This window comes from Nymphalis io, chromosome 21 (genome assembly GCF_905147045.1).
Source record: "Nymphalis io chromosome 21, ilAglIoxx1.1, whole genome shotgun sequence".
Lineage (NCBI taxonomy): Eukaryota > Metazoa > Arthropoda > Insecta > Lepidoptera > Nymphalidae > Nymphalis > Nymphalis io.
The window spans coordinates 4,262,239-4,281,081 of NC_065908.1; the positions used below are offsets into that span (position 1 = coordinate 4,262,239).

At 31.9% G+C, this 18,843-nt stretch overlaps 1 protein-coding gene across 1 annotated transcript in view; it reads left to right on the plus strand.

Moving 5' to 3' along the window:
* Window positions 1-18,843, plus strand: part of LOC126776810 (transcription factor Sox-6) — a 488,433-nt gene that overhangs the window by 82,655 nt on the left and 386,935 nt on the right. Inside the window, exon 2 of the mRNA XM_050499607.1 lies at window positions 13,968-14,031. The gene's annotated coding sequence lies outside the window, so the exon portion shown is untranslated. The remainder of the gene's footprint in view (window positions 1-13,967; window positions 14,032-18,843) is intronic.

Consider the following 18,843-nt stretch of genomic DNA (forward strand, 5'->3'; position numbering starts at 1 on the left):
CATTCCCAAGGTTGGTGGCGCATTGATGTAAGAAATGGTTAATATTTCTTACATCGCCAATGCCTATGGGCGGTGGTGACCACTTAACTTCAGGTAGCCCATTTGTTCGTCCGACTACCTATAATATATATTTTTTTCTTTTTTGTAATCAATAACGTTTGAAACTACTGAACCGATTTTAATCATTCGAGAACAATCATTCTCACTCATCAAAGTCGGTTCTCACTCAAACTCAAAGTAAACACTTGTAGCAGAATTTCAGTGAAATTAGACACATACAGATTTCCTCACGATGTTTTCTATCACCGAACAAAAGATGAAATAAATGCAAATCAAGCACATGGAATTAAGTGGTGCTTGCCTGGGTTTGAACCCGCGACCTTCGTTTAAGATTCAAAAATTCATTTTCGAAGTCAGTTAAAATAAACAATATTTAAATTAACGTTTTATTTATGTATCTACAAATATAAACAATAAATATACACCACGAATGCTCCCATGTCATTTAAGTAATTTGAAATCAGAATTGCTTAGTGAAATAGAACCGCTCCATACAAATCGAAGCGACCAGCTTTCCGTTGAAAACCTGTCTAAGATAGCAGTACCTCGACAGGTGTTTCAGAGTTATGAGATAAGATACTAGTGAAATCAACCTCGAAAGCATTATACTAACAATTAAATAAAGATTATGCAAATCAATACTTCTCCAGCCGTTCGGGCTCGTACTCTCCGTCGGCCTTGACATGAAAATTGCATGATTTATTCGAAAATATCTTACATGGCCCACATATTTTTTTTAATAATAATAGATGGTAAAGTACGACTTTGCTTTCTAAACTGAATTGAATAGGAATGTTTTTATTTATTTATTCATTTTATAAGTCGATAAGGCCTTTAACATGTTTCGAATGATTTATAATACAATTTTTTTTATGGTTTATTTTTGTATTTATATAAAATAAAATTCCATCAGTGTCCAGATAAAGGTGAGTGTAGACTTGAGCATTTCCATGTAATGTGACATTGTTGCGAATGCCCGACGCTGTGTACGTCGTAATGCTTATGGCAAGTGAGTGTTTACCGCGCAAGCGATCGCCACCAGAAAGAACGTAGTAATACATATTTTTAAGTGGGTATTCCGCTGCCGGTGTGAGCCCCACATAACCCTTCATGTGAGGGAAATACCTAAGTGCATTTTTCCACCTATAAAAAAAACATTTGTTCCTATCTTGCATATATTCTTTGTTGAAATGTCGGACTTACAAGTGGCGATATCAATACCTTGCTGAGTTATATTAATCATCGTGCACTTCTTCTTCTTATTCGAGTTCCACTCCGACTAGCGAAAGTTGGCAGTCAGCTTTAAATACTCCTTCTTGTTCTTCGCGAGGCGACAGATTCTCAATTCTAACAAACAATAAATGCACTTTTGATAAAAAAAATTTTTATATAGGCGGACCATGAGACTTAAGATTTTAATAAATGTCCCATGTGCCTGTTACACACAACAGTACAAAATAGCTGTTTGGCGGTAGAGTATATACTACCGGCCTTGCACAAAGTAAAAATTAATAATACAGTTTAATCGTGGTGTAGATGCGCCCTAACTAGTGGCTCGTTCTGATAGTAATTTGCATTAATATAGAAGGCATTTGCTATTGTTGGTAGCCGTTCTAATTACTGTAACAATGTTTGCCCTTCTGCGAAATGCCACTTGTAATTGCTCCTTGGTGTACATATTGGATCCATTAAAGTTCATCAATTTTGTAATACTAGTCCGGTATTAATTGCCATTGTATATTTAATTGTATCGAATTAATTGCATGAATTACTATACATCGGATAAAATCGATTCATTGTTTCTTGGAATTATAATAAAAAGTCACAACGAATAGTTCAATGACCTATTTTAAGGAGTTTTATATAACACGCTGGAAATTATTGGTTATATGATTTCAAATGTTTTCCTCAAAAGTTAAGGTTAAACCAACAGTGGGACATTAAGAGACTACTTTAGTTTACTCAAGAGGATAGTCTGCACTAAATATGATCGCTGTGACAGAAATATTTCTGGAGGACCTCGAGAAGTAATATTATAAATGCGTAAATGAGTTTGTTTGTTTGTTACGCTTTCACGGCTTGACTCATTCGATCATGACGTAACTTTGTTACGGGTCCAGAAAAGGGTAACTAACAATAACACGCGGGCAAAAACGCTGGCGAAAACTATTTGGTATATATCCGGACAATATTCTGGCCAAAGTCGTATGGATTATAACGCTTGCCAGGTGTAACTATGTTATATAAATATATAATATAAAATAAAGAATAAGAATTTTTAGGGAAATATATTTCACACAATAAATAAACAGGCATTTATAATCCAATTTTTATATCATATTGCATCGCTATGTAAGTCAATATATTAGTAAATTATATGTTTTCGTTAGTAATCTTATCAATGCTAATGACATAAATCACCACCATCTTGGTTTATGTTACTAATTTTCTATAAAAAAACTTTTGATCCCATAGTCTAAATTAAAATTCAATTATAATGTTTTATGTATGAAAACTCGATTTTAATTACCTAGCCCTAGATAACTTGTTATTTATTGTCCGGATGTTACACAGTAGGCCTTTAAAGTATTTCTCAATTCAACACATAAATTTGACGTCAGATTCATCTTGTTTGTTTTACAATGTTTTTATGGGTGACTACTATGGTTGGCTGTCAATTTTATATATTCGTCTCATTACTTGGTGAAGGTGAAATCTGTTAATAATAATAAACTTTACTTTCAGATCTCGTCAGGTGGCCCAGTGGTTAGCGGATGTGAATCTTAGACTCTTAACCGATGATTTCAGGTTCAAACCCAGACAACTACAGCTGTATTATATTTGCTTAATTTGTGTTTATAATACATGTCGTGTTTAGCGGTTAAGGAAAGCATCGTAAGGAAACCTGAATGTGGCGGATGAAAATCTGTCACGTGTATCCACTAACCCATATCGGAGTAGTGTGGTGGAATAAGCTTTAAGCCCTGTCCTTAAGAGGAGGGGAGATCACATCCCCACACATTAAAGGACAGTTACTATATTTTAAATTGTAATTTTTATTTATTAGATTTGGTAGAAAATAAACTATTTAATAGAAAATGACACTTACTTTTATATTTGTATCCAACTAATATAACCATATTAAATTTTTTCCCATTGGTGTAAAGGAGATACATCGAATAACCTTAGTACAAACAAACATTGCGGAACATAGGTTCAAGTAATGGTACACTTTTCTCTTTGTAACCATGATAAAGGGTTGACAAAGATTGTAGACTTCATACGGTGTATTGTTGTAAGCAAATATCGAGCTCGAGTGCTAAGTCAGTATGGAGGATATTCTTTAGTTATTGTTTATAATTATTACAATTAAATATAATTATTAGATATATAATTGATGAAAACTACTGAGTTTCTTGCTGTTTTTCTCGTTGAAATCTATCTTTGTATCGTTTCGATATCGATTATCGATTAAAACTTGAAAAAGTACATTTTGATTTTAATTTATTAAGCAACATCACAAAAACGAGTGACAACCACAAATTAATTGCCGTGTATAGACCATGCATGACGTAACAATAAGCATGTTATACACTATACAAAATATAAAAATAACATTAAAATGTTACTACACTAATAACGCTCAAAACGCTTGACCACAAAACTCAATTACACAACACAAGGAAAATACACAAAAAAACTAAGACAGTATGACAATAAACTTTCTACACAAGAAAATGTCATTTAAATGAAACACGAGTTTATGTACGTATTTGTATATATATATATATATATATATATATATATATATATATGAATAAAAAGTTAATAACTATCTGCTAGTTACCAAAGCCGTTTTGCTAGTTACCATAAGAACCGTTTTTGTGTTATTTTTTGTTTTGTTTGCTTCGCCAAGGTAATCTTCAAAACGGGTCAAAATATTTGGATTATAAAAGGGGATTAAAATATATCTATGCGAATAACAGCAATACCCCTAAGTAGGAATGTAAGGAATTACTTATATTCGTATTTACCCCTCCAATAACCCCCCAACGTAACTAAGGGGCCAAGATCAAACCTGCGACTTTAATAACGCTATTCGCCTATTGCACTGACGCTTAAAATATATAATCCAACTCCATTTTATGTTATCCATAGTGCAGAGTTACGTCCCATTGCATATTCCCTCGAACAATAGAAACTTTAGTGGCCAACAAGTAGAGATTGGATTTGAAATATTCACAAGATCATTCTGCGCCCGTCTGTCTGGCCTTAACCGTGTTAACACGCGTTATTTACATCCAAGACACGGGAAAATGATTCTTAATGCAATGGAAATAAGGGCACATACATGGGTATATGTAAGTTTGTTGTCGTTTATATTTTTTACCATACGTATAGTATGATATTAAAATTTATTTATGCATAGTGTTTGACCCGAGATAGCCGTGTGGCGACCCGTAGGAAATTGATTCTATACTGGTTTCAATAACGGACAGTTTATCACACTTTTAACAAATCTTTTATTTGTCCATTATTAATAATCTTTTACCAAATAAATTGACATTTATTTTGTTTTTATTAAAATTCTCTCTTCTCTTTATTTGATTTAACATAACAGCTTTCACAAGGTGATTGTCAAGGTGAATTACAATTTCGTCTCGATTTATAGCGATTCGAATATCCAGGAAATATTAATGAAATTCAGAATGTAACTTTTAATTCGTTTCGCCATTAAAAATCTGGGAAATTTATTAAAACAAATGATTCAAACTAATGACGTTCTGACCGATTTCACAGCTGCGTTACACATTATTGTTAAACCTGTGGTATAAAGCAATAGTGTGTGACGCAATACCAGTTTCTACACGCGACTTCGCCCGCATGTGAAAGGGAAAGATGTCGAGTACCTTATGTACTTATCTGTCTTATCCTTAGCAAGTGTATGTAATTTAATGATGAGTAGTTGAGTAGTTAAGACATGAAAGGTAAACTTATAACTCATAGTTTCCGTTTTCGTAATGTCAATCCATCCTTCCTTGGGGATGGTATTCGGTTCTCTAATAATATTTTTCATTGTTATTGGTTACTTTTTTCTATAGAATATGTACTAAATTTAACTATTCCTTACATCGCAATGCGCCACCGACTTTGGGAACTAATATGTTGTATCCCCCGTGCGTGTATGCACTGCCTCACTCACCCTGCAAACCTCGTGCGTCGTGTTACTTGCGTTTAAATGTGTTTTTTTTAATTATTAATTTACGATATCTGAACCTATAATCCAAATTTAATACGTTTCATATAGTTTTCATATTGAATCATGATAAATATTGCAGATCCGCTTCTTAGGATAGTAGCGTAAATTTGTATAGTGTATAAGCTAATGAATAAACATACTATCTGAAACTAAAATAGCCTCTAAGCCTTAATTTATATGATTATTTAAAAAAGCTTAAAAATACCGATATTAAATTATACTTATATTATATTTGTAAAAAAGTAAAAACACTAATATTATCATTTAATTACAATAACTATAACATTATTGATGTATTCAAAAAAATATGTAAGATATCTTAATTGCGGCGGCAAAGATCAAAGTATGATTTACATATTACGTTAATTAGATAAAAATTATGCTTATTAGATTTAAATGTCCATATTTCTAAGTATAAAGAACTCTTCCGATTTCACTGTCTGGTATATCAACGCTAAGATCTAAATAAACTTGAATTTTAGGCAGAATGTATTTTTTTTTTTACAAAATGGGATATTAGACCTTCATTATCGTTGAAGAAAAAAAATATCGCGCGAAACTACGATTAGAGGCTAGTACTTTCATAGAATTATCATCGATATAAATAGAATGAATTTTTAACATGAAAAAGTAGCAATTAAAAATATTAAAAAAAATTAGCAATTAACAATTCACAATTTCGTCGCGAATATTTAGATTAGCTGATATGTTAGTCGTTTTTAACGGATTCTTTTTTGTTTTGTCTTTTCAAATATCGAATTACTTTCGGAATATATAAATATTTTTAGAGAAAATATAACTGTCTTATGTCCTACATATTTATAAAAAAAAGTGATTCTTATTGCAAATATTTTATGTTTTTGCATCATATTATCATTAAATGCAATTAATTAACTAATAGTTTAACGAAGGGCTTACCATGAAATACCATATGCTTATTTGCCGTTCTGATGTAAGTCAAAAATATAGATAAGCTTATTACGCTAACTTTTTTTATTTTTATCGCTTCAACGACCTGCTGTTTTGCAAAATGTTGCACGTGGTCTTAAAGATTTTATCGAAACTGCCTCTACTTATGTGATAAGTATACTCATAAATATATAAACTCAAACAAAATTATACACGCAATTTGATCCTGATAATTTCATCTAAGGTTCAATGACATTATAGATAAAAGTAATGTTAAAATATATTTTCGTATTACTTTTTACAGCTAATATAATAAATAGTTTTTTAAAGGTACAGGTTTTTAATACATTATGTATTTATCAACTATATAATATAAATTTTATTTACCTAAAAAAATTGTAGTTTTTTATTTTATATCGGTGAGTTAATTTTTTTTTAATATGTCTTCAATAGTAATTTCAATATACATTGCACTATTAGGTCATTAAAGAAAATCACACATAAATTTTGTGTAATTTTAAAATTGCTTACAATATAAGAAACAGGCTGAATGTTTCATTCCCAATGTATGCTATCAATTACATTGAAATGCAGATGACGCCAAACGAGTTTAATTTAAGTTATCTACGCAAACTGATGGTCAAACAGCAGTAGTTTGTATTGTTCAGTTCCGTTTTGACGGATAACTGTAATTATAGGCACAAACTTAACATCTTAGTTCCCAAGATTGGTGTTTCATTTGATTGTTAATATTTCTTAATGCTAATGTCTATGGACGGTGGTGAGCACTAACCCATTTGCCAAACTGCCTAAATATTTCAAATAAAATGGTAAGTGGTCACCACTGCACATTCTTCTGTAAGAAATATTAACTAACCCTTATATCGTCAATACGTCACAAACTTTGGCAACTAAGATGTTATAGCCTCTGTGCATATAGTCAAATTGGCTCAACCAGTAAAAATAAAGTAATAAACTCAGTACATACATATTATATAAAAAGCAGTTATTTCCGGATTCGAACTCGCTGAGCCACTGAGCTATATTAAATACATTTTTCAAACAAGCTGTGATCTTATAAAAAAAACACATCAACCATAAATTTCATTGTAGCGACAAATTTTCTCTCTTTAAAGAAATAAAATACAAATTACTTGTTAAAATCATCTATTGATGTTGTGTGAATTATGTCACCGAGGTCAAACTGTGTGATATATCATAAACTAACATAAAATAATATTCATTGCATTTTAAATCTTATGTTTCATAAAATAACTTATAAATTACACAGAAGCGTATATATATAGTTTATACTACCTTTTAAACCCAACAAATAAAGTTTTATTTGCCTATGAAAAATAAAATAAAATTTTATGTTTAAATTTTTATATAGGTTATTTATCTTTATATTTATTGATATTTATCTTTATAATTAAAATATATTAGCTTTGCGTCCTAACTTAATGAAACAAAGTAAGGTTACTTGAAAAAGTTTGAAGCTTGCTCTATCAATCTGTTGCACTGCAGTGTATCCACCTACGATACTCTTCACCTGGCAGTATTTGATGACAATCTAAAATGTATCGAATAACAAAGTTATTTATACAAATTAACTAAGTAATTAAAACACAGTGTTGGTTGTTAATAAATTAACAGTCTGTAAAGGTCCCACTGATGGGCTTTGGAAATTATTCCACCACGCTTATTCTGCATGCTCGATGAATGTAAACGCATGAAACATTACTACGCATGAACAAACTGCGATCTCGGTTTAAAGGATAAAACAATGAAATTGAAATAAAGATAACTAAATAATGTTATGTTAATAATTCAGTAAATAACAAAAAAACAATAATCGAATACAAACGTACAAAAATATTTCACCCTCGATTTGAAAATAATGGGTTTTGAAAATAACCGGAAAATGTGCGACGCCATAACCGGATGGGCGTCCAGACAGGAAATAGATTTTTGAAAGTTGCATCAATGAATATAGTGGTTTATATTCGTTTTGTGATGGATTGGTTATTTGGATTCAAAATAATAAAAAATGGCCTAACTGATATTGAATTTGTCGCATTCTAGCCTCACAGACAATATTAATTATGAACTGGCTCGTTGGTATACCTTGCGTGTGAGGCTGCTAGATCTCGAGGTACTGAGTTCAATTTCGCGATCGGGCCTGTAAAAGATCGCTTAGTTTTTTTGTCAAGGAATTCATTAGTAGCAGCTCGTGGTTGGTAGTTGCTCGAAGGTCAGGTCACGTGACTTGAAAAGTAATCTTTTCAAAAGTCTTAATCCTGGTCTGTTTCTGATCGGTTTAAATTACATTAAACGTTAAAAATTGTTCAAAATACAATTCTTACTTTTCGTTTCATAATTCACTTAATACTAGTAATAGCAATCACTTAGTTTATACAAATTAAAAAAATGGCGGTCCTCTGTTTCATCTTTTTTTTAAATTATTCTTATTTTTTCATTTTCTCACTAAACCTTCTCTCACAAAAACCGACGGTGATACACCACTATAATGTATTCTTAAAATCCTGTAATTTTTCTATTAAATGTCACATATTATTTTTTGGGATATCACGATCGTCTATTGAGACGAGTTTGAAGTAATTTCAAATAGAAAATACTGGGCTCTTTAAGCACACTTTTTTTTAAAAAAAAACGAATATTTTTTAAATATTTTTTCTCATGGGAGGGGCATTGATTTTCTACACGCCCACCCAAACCCCAGACCTCATTAATGATAGAGATGTTATGATAATCAACTGATCGTATTGTTATCGATGAATATAAACAAGTGGGAGTATTGGACTGGTCGAGATAAGAATTTAGCTTAATTAAAAACTTACGGAGATAAGACAGGCGATAAATGATACGATACGCCAATGACAGACCACATTTATTTATTCAAATATATAAACGCAACTTTAGTTGTACAGCCACTGAATTGATGATGTCACGATTTTATAACCGGATTTGACCAGTTCAGTTCCAATATCTGAACCAATGGTTAACTATTTCGTAAGACTCCGTAAGGGATGTGTTATTCGACATAGGTGATGAAATAAAACACAAACTTTAAAAGTTTTTTTTTTTACTAATAATACATTTATAATAGTAACAGCCTAAAAATATCCCACTGATGGGAGAAGGTGTTCTCTCCTTTCGAGATGAATAAGCTTATTCCGAAGCTTCAATAAGTGTTGGTAGATATGCTTGTAACAAAAATCATGAAGTTGTTTTTCTTTAATACTTATCATTAAATTAATTAAAAGCCCAAATTAACCTTTCACATTCATTCCAGAGTGAACCCGCAATCTTCGTTTAAAAACGTAGTCTAAACATTGATCATCTTGACCCTTTGGTTATTAAAAATTGATGATAAAAAAATTAAATAAAAACAAATATTTAAAATAAAAACTTACGTTTAGAAAATAACATACCCCGAATGGTCTAGCCTCTCAAGATTGTAATATAACTCTTCAAAAGAATTCGCGTCCCATTCACGTGCTAACGGAGGAGTAATCGTTCTATTGTTACGTTTACGGCAAGTTATAAAAACGAACCGCTTCATCTTACGAGTGTTCGTTATGTTATAATTTTATTTATTATTGTAATTGTTTCCCTTTAAAAATTGCTTGTTATTTTTTTTTTAAATGCTTTATAGTGGTTAGGTTAGCTATTGCTTAAAGGCAGACATTTTATTCCTATTTTCTGATATAAAAATCTTATTTTTCGTTTAAGTGTCTTTATATCAAAGGTTTCATTATAATAATGTGTGAAGAAAATTATTAAAATACATATATATAAATTGTAATAAAGTATACAATACTTACACCGGACTGTATCTCTTTGTATTGACATTTTCATGCCTTACGTGTCAACTTACTATGTATCGCTTGTATTCATCTATGTATCAATCTATTCATATATCAACAGCCAATCATTGTCCACTGAACATAGGCCTCTCCCAAGGTACGCCAAAGCTCCCTGTCCTCCGCCTTCCGCATGCAGTTGGTGCCCGCCACCTTCTTAAGATCATCGGTCCACCTGGCTGGAGGGCGCCCGACGTTGCGTTTGCCGATCCGCGGTCTCCACTCTAGGACTCGCTGCTCCAACGGCCATCGGTCCTACGACATACGTGACCCACTGCCACTTCAGCCTGCTAATTTTGCAAGCTATGTCGGTGACTCCGGTTCTTTTCCGGATAATCTCATTTCTGATCTTATCTTTCAAAGATACTCCGAGCATAGCTCGCTCCATAACACGCTCAGCGACTTTGAATTTGTGAACTAGACTATATATATATTATATATTGTATCACCTATATATATAACTTTTATAAAGGTTCATAAAAAAGATTCCACTAGACAAAATCGAATATTATTGTTTTACAAAATAAGAAATATGCTCTTATGAATTAATTGAGCTTATATAAAAAAAATAGACAGTTCAAGAATCGTTCATGCCTTGACTACAATTAATCGTTAAATAAATCTCTTGATACGGCTAACGAGTGCAGATACAATACGACAATCTTCGTCGGCCCCTTTCATCTTGACACTTTGTCTTTTATAGTGACAACGATGAGGACTGGTCGTTTGGGTAAGGCCGCGCTTACATTCTTGCATGCATCGGGTAGCGCGAGTTTGTAGACACTCCTTTTGAAGCTGTAATATTAATTTGGGAAATTAAATACGAAAGTGTGGAGCGTAAATAATAATAATAATATCCTGGGACATTTTTCACACACGGCCATCTGATCCCAAATTAAGCTTGTACAAAGCTTGTGCTATGGAAACCAGACAACTGATATACTACATATACTACTTTTTTTTTGTAAATACGTTCTTATATAGATAATTACACCCAGACTCAAGACAAACAGACATGTTCATGCACACAAATGTCTGTCCTGGGTGGGAATCGAGCCGACAACCTTTGGCGTGAAAGGCAAGTATCTACCAACCACGCCAACCGACTCGTCTAAATATGTTTTCCATCTTCTTAGTTAGGTCATGCAAGTCTATTTGAGTAGGTACTCTCCACCAATCAATCATTCTATCGAATATTGCTTATTGATAACCAACCATCTGTCTCTTAGGGCGAACAATCTATATTTAACATTAAAAAATACACATTTTTTCTTTCATTTGTCCTCTTATTTTCTATACTCCCTTATTTTTACTTAATTATAAAGCAAACAATGTTATGTTATTTTAGAGGTTTTAAAGATTTATAAATTATTTTTAATCGACAAAATATATTATAATTATAAACAATAGAAAAAATAATAAAATTACAGTTCATAAATATGTTATATTAAAATGCATATAGGTATAAAGCGGGTATCATACTATATATATTTGAAGTAATAACATTTTAAAAATTCACACAATGTCACAATTACAACAAAATGACGTAATAAATGTAAGGATGGTATAAAATTATAACAAAATGGTCGAGTTGATTCACAATCCCGAGCTCTTGTATCATTCAAAGGCAACAAATTCATAGAATGTTGTAATTTTCAGCTTTCTTTCAGCGTCGGAGAGCGAAAACTTGGAGCTTTGTGTGTCAACAGCGAGCTTTTAGAATTATTCGGCTTTTTCGAATCCTGCATTTGCAAAGGAAACGCTGGCTACACTCGCTCTTCAGTTCTCATTCTTTCATTCATTCTTTAATCTAACTATCCTGGAATCAGGATTGTTTTTTTTCTGAAAAATGAAAATTCATTTATCCTGTACTTTTTGCTTACGTTCTTCCTAACAAAGAAATTTCCTTTGAAAAATTTCTGACTACTTTTAGTAGCCGTTTCATCTTACTAATTAAATTACCTTTTTAAATTGTTCAAATGTTGTTGTGAATTCCTAATTCAAATAACTCATAGAATAAAAACGATAACTCGTATCTAATTATAATATAGTATACGAGCAAATCCTACATACGTTGTCCTGCCTTTACATGAATATATCAATTGTGATGACGTTCAGTTAAACGGTATTAAAGGTAATATGCTTCAGCCCATCAGTTTTGTAATTGGTTAAACGATGTCGAAGGCTTTACCTTTGGCGAGACCATTTGGGCGGGTACCAGCCACTCATCAGATATTCTACCGCCAATAGCAATAGTTAATATTGTTGTGTTATAATGCGCCACCAACCTTAGGAACCTTGGCTCACTCACCCTTCAAACCGGAACACAACAATACTAAGTATTGCTGTTTGGTGGTAGAAAACGTGATGAGTAAGTGACATCTCAAACATATATACCAACATTATCATTATTATCATACCATTGTTATAATTATATATTATTAGTAAATAAGAATTTTAAAGAAGATATTCGCGTGAAAAGTGTAAGCGCAATTATGCGACTAGTAGTGCCATCTATTGATCGACCACAGGAATTACAAAGACATTCCAAATAAGTTTGAATATAAACGCAGACCATTTCTCTCTGACATCACTATACGCGTATTGGTTTTATCGCATGCCGCGGTAATCTGCGAATTTTACCAAAGCGGCGGCTCCTTTGTTCTGAGGTAATTCTTGTATTTTTTTTTTAAATTACCCCTCCAATCGATGGCGGGTAGCGATCACAATTTTCACGGTGTATCACAAAGCATAACTCGCTTTGATTACGAACGTTTATATAGTCTTTTTTTATATAATTCGTATGGGAACTTCTAGCTACGAAACATAATGTCATTAGAAAAATATTTTTTATAACATGATAACCGTGATTGTTTTGATGCGATTGCGATAACAATTATGTAGCTATTATAAACAATTAGCCATCAAATTAAAATTTTGCGTTCGTTTTAATTAGCTACATCGATTTCGATAAAACTTACACCGTTTGTAATTGTTTTGTAGGCGATCAATACTATACTTTATTTTAGTAATATGTTTGTTTATATATCTTCTACTCTGAAAAACTTAGGAAACTTAGGAAATTTTAAAACCTAATTCTTTAGCCGTAATATATTATGTGCTTCTCTTCGTTATGAGACTGACTCGTTGGTAAAGATATAAGGCCGCAGATCCCGAAGTCCTCAGTTCAATCCCCAAGACAAGTAGATAAAAAAAAAAAAATGTCTAGTCTCTCTTGAGATTGGTGGTTGTGGCCGAAATTGGTGAAGGGGATATCATAACTTCGTTTGACCCAATATTTTCTTGCTACATTTATTTAAGATCAGTATGTAAGATGCTTGGAAGAAACGTTATCCTAACACCATACCTCTTTACGACAGCTTTTGTGGTGGAGTGGTGTCCTATGTAAGTTAATGCGCGTGTAATGGACTGACGGTTGCGCTTAATGATAAATCCCTTAGCTCTTACGATGTCCTCATTTCGAAGTGAGAACATTAAATGATGAATCTAATCAAAACCAAAACGATGAGGTTCATTTTCAAAAGTAGTAGTATAGACTCCTCTTCTCTTGGAGAATAATTGGAGCTTACACAATCATGATGCACGTAAACAAACTGCCTCATGTGTATCCTCATGAGGCAGAATCTCTCCGACACTTACATAATTCCTCAGGATGTTACCGTCGTCGATGAATTATAATCACAAATTAAGTTTATGATAACTCAGTGGCTATCCAGATTAAAACCCACAATCTTCGATTCAGATTCGCGTGTAAACACTTGGCTTTCTCCGCTTTTAGAAAATAACCACTAAGTACATTTCCAGTACTAAACATTTTTTTCTTGTTTCAGATATTATGTAATAGCGAGATGTATGACTTTGAAGAACCCGACTTATAACTTCATGTTTGATCAGGTATGTACTAGCATATGATAATTAATATAAGACATTAGCATATAACAATGCAAATATAAAAAATTGATTAATATCGTTATGAAAATGATATATTTCCATCAATGGCGATATAAAAAACCTGACACATATTGAACATTTGGCTAGCCTGACGCCAAGCAGCAATAAGCATCATTGTGTTCCGGCTTGAAGGATGAGTGAGCCAGTCAACTCCAGGCACAAGGGATATAATGTCACCGAGTTTGTTGGCGCATTGAATATCTAAGGAACTGTTGATATTTCACAGCGCCAATGTCGATAGGCAAAGTTTACTTACCAACTGAATTATAAAAAAATAATACTAGTCTATAAAATTAACTTTGTATAATATAAATGCGTAACTAATGTTTTAACGCAACAATTATTTCATTAGGCATCTATAAAAATGTTCAAGTGTATTATTTTTCGGTAATAGCACTATATACCGTACCGTTAGAAATATATAAAAAAAACTTTACAACACGTTACTAAAACAACTAAGTTGTTTGATTACGTCATTCTGATTGCTTGTTAGACCACAGTTTTATTGTTGAATTTTATTTTTCTGTTATAGCAACACTTATAACCAGTCCAGTTGAACTCAAGTTACATATTAATAATTGTAGATACGAGTTCAATGCAAGATGGTTTCAATCTATGGTGGCCATAACATAGTATTATTTATGTCTTAATAAGATATTTATGATTGTTGTGCTAACGTTGGAGTTAATTGTTTTTAAATATGTCATAAAAAGTTTCTATAAAAGTCTTTAATGGGTAGTTTTTCAAAGTTTTGTTATTAAAAAAATATAGACCTAAAAAACGGAGTCCAAGCCATTAAGTAGAAAGAAATAAAAAAATAAATAAACATGCATCGAGGTATTGGTGCCAATCTTCAACCATTTGCTAATTACTATCTCGTCCGAACCTTTGTGGGGAGTCCAAACGAAAAATACTGATTTTGGTAGTATCGGAATCATCCTACAGGAGATATAAAGGAATGAGATGCGTTTACATTTGGATTTCTTTTAATTTTTTTAATAATAATCTAGGCAATAACCGGAATTTGAAGTACAAATATTATAAGTTAATATCCCACTGGACAACTGTCGTCTTAAGAAAGGTTTTTTCATAGATTCAATGTTTATATAGCAGAATTTATTAGACATTACATACAATTTTTTTTCATAATACTTATATAGAGAGTTATAGAAAATAAAAGAGGCAATTTAAAAAAAAAAGAGATGACTTTCAATTTTCTTAAAAGCCATAAGTCACTACATACGTATTTAAAACATAAATCGCCTAATCAGCTCGGACATGTTATTTCACAGTAATTAAACAACACAAATACTGTTCATAAATCGAAACCGGCAATCAATTCGATAAGGCTTCTGACTTTTTCTCATTTTCTCCGCGGTCATCGCTCCTAGACCCGGTGTCGCCAGCCGTGAGAAACGAAAAATATCGAACATTCGTGTCACATTAGCATAATCGTGTAAAAAAAATTATGTACCGTGTGGAACAAGCTTTACGTTAGCAGACATGGATTTAAAAAAGATTCCACAATTTGAATTTCGAAGAGCTTTCCGTTCTCGAGTGCGATATTGAATTGAATACGGACGTGAATGAGTATTAACCGTTAAATAAATAATTATGGCATCATCAGCTCGTAGATTTCGCGGTTCGTTTGGTTCAATTACTAATATATTTTTTTCTATCGGTTCCCTACGTGCCTATTACGAGATTATTGTAAGAATTTTTTACATAAAAATAGAAAGCTGTTTACGATCAGCGCATTTTGTAGTGAAAAAGTTATGCACTTATCCATAGTAGAGGGCATGACTCAAAGAATTGATATAAATATATATGCATATATATATATATATATATATATATATATATATATATATGATTTAAATTATTTATTATTATAGCTGAAATTATGAATAATAAATTTTAATTTATCCGCATGTGAATGGCTTGCCTGCCTCTATGAATATAATTTAATATACTTTATAAATAATTTAGCAATTCCTATTTGACATCCTATAAGATAATTTATGTATATGCGATTCATACGTCCTTTTAAAAACAAACAGAATTAAACTCCGAGAACATTAAAATGTGGCGATTCTTGTGTGAATCTTGTGAGACGACCTACTTGCCCAAGACAAAATGTGTGCACAACATCACAAGTGCACTATATATACTTTAACCCTTATAAAGTGACGGGACATCTTAATTTTTTTATTGACCCATACTGAGGTATTGCCCAGTACCTCTTGTTAAAGCCTTATAACCTAAGACCTAAAAGTCAGTTGTATAAAAAATAAAGTACAAAATATCACATAATAATTCCTTTTACATTTGAAACCGTATTCAATATACACAATTTAATATCATATTACTAATAATACATGGATATAATCGTATACAAAATAAATGTTAACCCAAAAACAATTCAACGCTTGTATATTTCGAAAATTGAATAATGCATAGATAATTACGTTATTTTATTTCTTATGAGTATAAAAGTAGTATGATGTCAGTATGAGTCAATGAACTTTAGCTTCGTGATAAAATATTGTATCTTATGTCATCAAATTGCTATGTATTATATATTTTTTTTATTTCACGTAAATATATTACAATAAATAATATGAAGAGTATCAAAACTAGGAACGACTATAGATTCGACGTCATTGATGTCTGATTTGAAGAATTAATCATCTGAAAAGTTTTTATGATGAAAAAAAAAAAAAAAATATTTTTTATATTAATTTTAAAGAAGAAAACTAATTGTCGGATTTGTATTGATTTATTTATATTCATTTCAATATTCATATTTACAGTCGTTTATAAATCATTAATTATCTGTCATTATAGAAACGATACGTTTTGCTTACAGATGGCAACATTATGTACGAATCAAGTATATTTTATTCAAGTAAACCATAAAGCGTTTTGATTGGTCAATATTTCAACACAACCGCCGTTTCGGAAGCAGCCTGATGAAATAAGAAATCGCGTAGACATTTAACATGAATTATATTTACAATGGTATTCAAAAGCGTAAAAAAAACGTGAACGTGACGTAAGAATTTATAGAAAGGACTCTACGGTTCGTTACTTCTAAAAAAAACCGCTTGGTTTCTGTGTGGCGCTATCACACTAGTTTTAGATTTTTAGCGCCATTTATTCACTAATTCGATTAGCGTTAATGTTAAATTGTGATTTGTAAGGAATGGAAACAACCCTGTCTGGTGACAATAATCGGAATGTCCTACAAATCGCAGTTAACTTTAATGAAACAGTCACTAGGTCATTTTGACCCTGGCCCTTCGGGCAAAAATATATTACACGGCAAGTTGACTTGCTGGAGAGGAACTAGCCCGGGTAAAAGGGGCAACCCCAAGGCCCGTACCCAGACTTCCTCCTGACTGGCCCAAACCAACCCTCACTCACTAACCTTAATGATTTCGAATAAAAAAAAGTTCTGTTGTATAATGATGAGGTCTTACTGTAGTGCACAAGTGTGCACTCAAACACACGTGCACTCTCTATTCCCCAACTCTTATAATCCGATGGGACGGCTATACGACACGACCGGAAAGAGTTCAGGTGCAGGTCCAACGGCTTTACGTGCTATCTGAGGCACGAGAGTGAATACACTTCCAACAGCCAGACTCCGGAATGCTACTGAGATTCTTCTACAGAAAACCTTATTATATAGCAACTAGACCAGCGGTACTCAACCTGCGGCCCGCCGGACTTTTGTTGGCCCACTTGGTGTTCAACTATTTTAAATTTCAAAAGTTTTTTATTCATACCTAAATAATTAGAATTAAACAACTGCTTGTGACCATGGACTCTGCAAAGTGTTTGAAATGTCAGGAAATGATAAAAATATACGCGATAAATCGATTTATAGTTGCTTAATTCTTAATAATAAATAAAATTAATTTGTTACAATCCCGAAACGTAAGTAATTATTACCTTAATATTTTTTATTTGTGGCCCGCGACACCCTGACTAACGCGTTTTTGTGGCCCTTATAAAAAAAGGTTGAGTATGGCTGAACTATTTATTTATTTATTTGGATCTCCAACAGTTGTACATAACACACATTCAAAACACTTTTTATATTAACTTAACTAACTATGCACAACCGATTACAGGAGAACACACCATTCCCAAACACAATTACGAAATATTAAAAATAAAATAAAAACATATTTAAATAAAGAACAAAAACAAAAACAGAAGCAAAAGGTAGTAACAAATTAATTAAAAAAAAAAATTAAATAGATCAAAGATATAGTCAAATAAAGTAATATCAAATTTATAATAACGATGCCTTAAATACAGGAACAGGAAATATATATACATATTAGCATATATTTAGCATCCAGAAGTAAAACTAATTTTACAAAAACCTTTTTAAAAATAGAACACCAAATCATACAATTGATGTAAATTACCCTTAAAAATCCAAAAACCAAATTGAACACAATCAAAAAGTCACAAGTCGCGTCAACAATGAATTAATTACTTTACCTTCCAGCCCAGCAGCATAATGGCGCTTTTAGCGCGTGTCTTTTTTGTAACGCTGTTTTAGTGATAAAGAAATCTCCTAACTAGATAGTATCATTTGATGCCATAGACTTAGAAATTTAGTAATCTAACTTTTAATCTTAAGTTAATTAAAATTGTTATATCTATAATAAATAATAAGTACAATAAAAAACTTTATATTCTAACAATTTATGTGTTTTCTGACTTATATATAAAAAA